Consider the following 6,159-nt stretch of genomic DNA (forward strand, 5'->3'; position numbering starts at 1 on the left):
TGAACATCTTGTCTGTATTTCCTTTTCTATTCGTATTCTACTATCGGTCAACAAACCCATCTCCCCGCTTTCCTCTCCCTCTGCTTCCCTCCTTTCATGTTCCTGTTAAAGGGGTTGGAGTGGACTCAAGCGTATTTTGAACTTTTACTGTTGAAAAGCAAAACCCCTAGTATAAACAGTGAAGAACACACCCGAAAGGGTAAAAAAATGTTTTTAGCAAGATAGTGTCTTTTAGACACAAGTGCAAACTCCAAGGAGAAGGGCAATCGAGGACTGAATGCTTGAGGAGCAATGGAGAACAAAAGGCCACCCTGCTATGTCATGACATACATGGACCACTGAGATGTGCCTTTTTATTAAGTAAATCAGGTGTTAAATTAGGTGAAAAGGAGACTGGAGTGCCACTTTTAAGGGACAAAATGAATGGGTCTGTATGATCAAAGTGGTGCTTCACCTTCTGCACTCATACCTGCAGCTGTAATTTCTTTTAAATGGACCTCCTACTGTTTCTTAGGCCTCAAAGAGCACTTAACAAGACCTGACAATTATGTGATTGATATAATGTTGAAAGCCAGTGTGAGGGTCTGCACTCAGGCTTCAATGGATTGTAGCCGGTGCACCATAAAGAATAACAAAAAAATAATAGTGCAAAGTGCTAAACACACTAGTATTTTGTAGCACATTGCACTAGTACATTTTGTTATTAACTCAAGCATGAATGAAATAGTGTGTGTGATTTTATATATATATATATACATATACATACACTACCGTTCAAAAGTTTGGGATCACTTAGAAATGCCCTTGTTTTTGAAAGAAATGCACACTTTTTTTCCATTAAAAGAACATAAAATTGAGAATAAATACACTGTAGACATTAATGTTGTAAATGACTATTGTAGCTGGAAACGGCAGATTTTTAATGGAATATCTACATAGGTGTACAGAGGCCCATTATCAGCAACCATCATTCCTGTGTTCCAATGGCACGTTGTGTTAGCTAATCCAAGTTTCTCAGCAGAGTTGCAAAGAAAAAGCCATATCTCAGACTGGCCAATAAAAAGAAAACATTAAGATGGGCAAAAGAACAGACACTGGACAGAGGAACTCTGCTTAGAAGGCCAGCATCCCGGAGTCGCCTCTTCACTGTTGACGTTGAGACTTCTGTTTTGCGGGTACTATTTAATGAAGCTGCCAGTTGAGGACTTGTGAGGCGTCTTTCTCAAAGTAGACACTAATGTTCTTGTCCTCTTGTTCAGTTGTGCACCGGGGCCTCCCACTCCTCTTTCTATTCTGGTTAAAGCCCGTTTACGCGGTTCTGTGAAGGGAGTAGTATACAGCGTCATACGGGATCTCGCATGGAATAGCCTTCATTTCTCAGAACAAGAATAGACTGATGATTTTCAGAAGAAAGGTATTTGTTTCTGGCCTTTTTGAGCCTGTAATCGAACCCAGAAATGCTGATGCTCAACTATTCTAAAAAAGGCCAGTTTTACTTTTTATTTCACCTTTATTTAACCAGGTAGGCCAGTTGAGAACAAGTTCTCATTTACAACTGCGACCTGGCCAAGATAAAGCAAAGCAGTGCGACCAAAAACAAGAGTTACACAAACAAACGTACAGTCAATAACACAATAGAAAAATCTTTACAGTGTGTGCACATGTAGAAGAGTAGGGAGGTAAGGTCATAGAGGCAAAATAGTTGGGTGTGCTATTTAGAGATGCTTAATGTGAGTCTGGAAGGAGAGTTTACAGTCTATCCAGACACCTAGGTATTTGTAGTTGTCCACATATTCTAAGTCAGAACCGTCCAGAGTAGTGATAATAGTCGGGCGGGAGGGTGTGGGTAACAATTGGTTGAAGAGCATGCACTTAGTTTTGCATTTAAAAACAGTTGGAGGCCACGGAAGGAGTGTTGTATGGCATTGAAGCTCGTTTGGAGGTTATTGCTTCTTTAATAAGAACAACCGTTTTCAGCTGTGCTAACAATTGCAAAAGGGTTTTCTAATGATCAATTAGCCTTTTAAAATGATACACTTGGATTAGCTAACACAACATGTCATTGGAACGCAGAAGTGATGGTTGCTAACAATGGGCCTATGTAGATATTCCATAGAAAATCAGCTGTTTCCAGATAAAATAGTCATTTATAACATTAACGATGTCTACACTTTCTGATCAATTTGATGTCATTTTAATTGACAAAAATTTTTGCTTTTCTTTCAAAAGCAAGGGCATTTCTAAGTGACCCCAAACTTTTGAATGGGTGTGTGTGTCTATATGTATGCATGTACATGTGTACACACTTACAAAGTACCAGTCAAAAGTTTGGACACATCTACAAATTCAAGGGTTTTTTCTTTTGTTTTTATTGTACAATGTAGAAAGTAGTAAAACTATGAAATAAAAGTGTTAAACAAATCAAAATATATTTTATATGAGATTCTTCAAAGTAGCCACCCTTTGCCTTGACAGCTTTGCACACTCTTGGATTTCTCTTAACCAGCTTCACCTGGAATGCTTTTCCAACAGTCTTGATGGAGTTCCCACATATGATGAGCACTTGTTGGCTGCTTTTCCTTCACTCTGTGGTCCAACTCATCCCAAACCATATATATTGGGTTGATGTCGGTGATTGTAGAGGCCAGGTCATCTGATGCGGCACTCCATCACCCTGCTTCTTGGTCAAATAGCTCAAACATAGCCTAGAGGCTGAGTTGGCCTACATACGACCCCAGCTTCATCCCTGCAACTCAGGACAGCAGGTTTAAACTATGGACGCAGAAAGGCATCACATCATTCAGTACAATTATAAGGAATGGGAAACTAGATAACTTCCAGGACCTAAGTAAAGACCATGGCTTGGATAAACAAGATTTTTACAGATACATACAAGTTCGACACTATTTCTTATGGGAGATAAAAGTGACTGACCCTTGAGCACCTCCAAAATTAATCCAAGTATTCACTAACGCATACAACTTGGGGAGTAACAAAAAAACTATTTCAAATCTCTACTCAGGTTTTCAATCCTCAAAGAAACATTCTACAAACTATATTTAAAAGAAATGGGAGGAGGAACTTAACATTGAAATAACTGATGAAACATGGTTGAACATATTAGAGAGTCAACAAAGCTCCATCAACTCAAGGTCACGGAGAGAGTTCTGTTGGAAGAATGTTATACGTTTCTTCATAACACCTAAACTGAAATCAAAACAGACTGGCTCCCTACACCCTTGATGGAGAGAATGCGGTCTATTGAGGGCGGGTCACTCATATCTTTTGGACTTGCCCCGCAATCGAAACTTACTGGGGAGAAATAAGATCTAACAGTATAGTATGAAGTATTTTAAAAAATGTAAAAGTATATACAGTGGGGCAAAAAAGTATTTAGTCAGCCACCAATTGTGCAAGTTCTCCCACTTAAAAAGATGAGAGAGGCCTGTAATTTCCATCATAGGTACACTTCAACTAGGACAGACAAAATGAGAAAAAAAATCCAGAAAATCACATTGTAGGATTTTTTATGAATTTATTTGCAAATTATGGTGGAAAATAAATAGTCTATATGATTTTAGAATGAGATGTTCGAAAAGCAGGTGTCTACTTACTTTTGGTCATGTAGTGTAGATAGTTTATGTGTGATGGATATCAAACAAAGTTGTTCAAGTGGTAAATTCATTGGACTCTGGAGCAGTGAAAACACATTCTCTGGAGTGATGAATCATGCTTCACCATCTCGCAGTCCAAGGGACGGATCTGGGTTTGGCGGATGCCAGGAAAACGCTACCTGCCCGAATGCATAGTGCCACCTGTAACGTTTGGTGGAAGAGGATTAATGGTCTGGGGCTGTTTTTTATGGTTCGGGCTAGGCCCCTTAGTTCCAGTGAAGGGAAATCTAAACGCTACAACATACAATGACATTCTAGACGATTCTGTGCTTCCAACTTTGTGGCAACAGTTTGGGGAAGGCCTTTTCTTGTTTCAGCATGACAATGCCCTGTGCACAAAGCGAGATCCATACAGAAATTGTTTGTCGAGATCGGTGTGGAAGAACTTGACTGGCCTGCATGGAGCCCTGACCTCAACCCCATCAACCCCACCTTTGGGATTAATTGGAACTCCGACTGCGAGCCAGGCCTAATCGTCCAACATCAGTGCCCAACCTCACGAATGCTCTTAGTAAGCAAAAACCCAGCAGAAATGTTCCAACATCTAGTGGAAAGCCTTCCCAGAATGCTGTTATAGCAGCAACGGGGGGGACCAACTCCAGGTGTCTATATGATTTTGGAATGAGATGTTCGACGAGCAGGTGTCTACTTACTTTTGGTCATGTAGTGTAGATAGTTTATGTGTGATGGATATAAGTGGTAAATCCATTGCATTTTTTTTTCTCTCAACAACAAAGAATGAAAAAATGAAAGAAAAAAAAGTACAATAATTACAAAACATTAAAAAGGAAGAAAAAAAGTTGACACATATTTGCCCAACTTTCTGCTCAGATACACACCACATTCTACCATGCAGTAATCTTACATATTGGCATAAACAGTACTGTATCCCTTTACTCTGAGTTAAGGTTGCTCTTTCCAGAGCCAAGCGTCTGCATCTCTTCCCCTATTAACAGGTCAACTAAATGTCCAGGCAAATGGTCCAGCATCGGCTGCCACACTTTCGTGTCAATATTTTAATTTCCTTTCATCCTCGCACTGTCTTTCCATAGGCAAAACCTTAATCTCCTGATACCACTGTGTCATCGTTGGTGGCTTGCCCTTAATCCAATTAAATAGGATGCATTTTCTTGCTAATAAGAGTAACAATCTAGAAAGGTTTAAAACCTTGTTTCTCACTGATAAGCTTAATAGAAACAGACCTTGATCTACTTTTATCTTACAATGAAAGACTGAATTGATTTATTTGAGATTAGTGACCTGAATCTGGTGATAGAGGGGCAAATTACTAGTACTTTTAACAAAGCCATAGGTGCACAGCCCCATGCCTCTGGAGACTCTGTCCCACCCCTGATATAGCTTTGCATGCATTCCGAAATGATGCAGGCAAGGCATGCCCAATTGTAGTACCATATATTGGGCAGAGCTAGCACTCCTCTCTCTCTTTGGGTGGTTGTAGAGTCCTCATTTTAAGTCTAGCTCTTTTACCATAAAAAAAAAATGCATTTAGAGAAGTCCTTCTCAACACTTGACAAATTTTCAAGTGAGCCACAGTGGCATCATTTGCATTGGGTAGAGCAAACTAGGGAGGATATTCATCGTAATAAGGCTCACCCTGACAATCCATGAGATGGGAAACCACCTTTTGAGATCAATTCTGACTTTCTTGAGCACTGCAACGATGTTGAGTTTGAAAAGATCTTTAAGGTTAGGTGAGACAAATATACCCAGAAAATGTGGTATAGCTGTCAGGTCTCCAAACTGCCCAGCCACTGACTTTTCAAAATTCACTTTATATCTGGAGACATGGCCAAAGGATTCAATAACTGATGCTATTCATTATATTTTTACATCTTGGCCTCCTTGGTTTTGCCTTTTCATGGTTTGAGTGCAAGTACCTACGTAATTCTACATTGATGTAGTGTTTACATAGTGTGTGTCTCCCTTTCACAACCTCTCCATCTCTCCCTTTCAATAACTTGTTTTTTCTTCTCTAGTTTGTTTTCTCTACAGTATGAGATGATTCTGTTCCATCCTCTTTCTGTCAGCCACTCTATGCCTGCCCTGACACATTCATGCCCTTTTTCATTTAACCTTTATTTAACCTTTATTTAACTAGGCAAGTCAGTTAAGAACAAATTCTTATTTACAATGACGGTCTAGGAACAGTGGGTTAACGGCCTTGTTCAGGGTCAGAATGACAGATGTTTACCTTGTCAGCATAGGGATTCGACCTAGCAACCTTTCAGTTACTGGCCCAACACTCTAACCATGAGGCTACCTGCCTGTCTTTTGATTATTGTCAATTCTAAATTATCCTAATCATATCAATGTAAGTTTTACATTTCATTTTGGCAATTAGATTAGATTTCAGGATGATTGATAACGTCTTCTAGCTCCCTCGCTTAAATCATTTTTGGGGAGATGTTTTGGTGTGTGTATGTGCACAAGGAGTAATTAAAAAATAGAGTTCATGCAACGCAAA

The sequence above is a fragment of the Oncorhynchus keta genome, chromosome 3 (genome assembly GCF_023373465.1).
Source record: "Oncorhynchus keta strain PuntledgeMale-10-30-2019 chromosome 3, Oket_V2, whole genome shotgun sequence".
In the NCBI taxonomy this organism is placed as follows: Eukaryota; Metazoa; Chordata; class Actinopteri; order Salmoniformes; family Salmonidae; genus Oncorhynchus; species Oncorhynchus keta.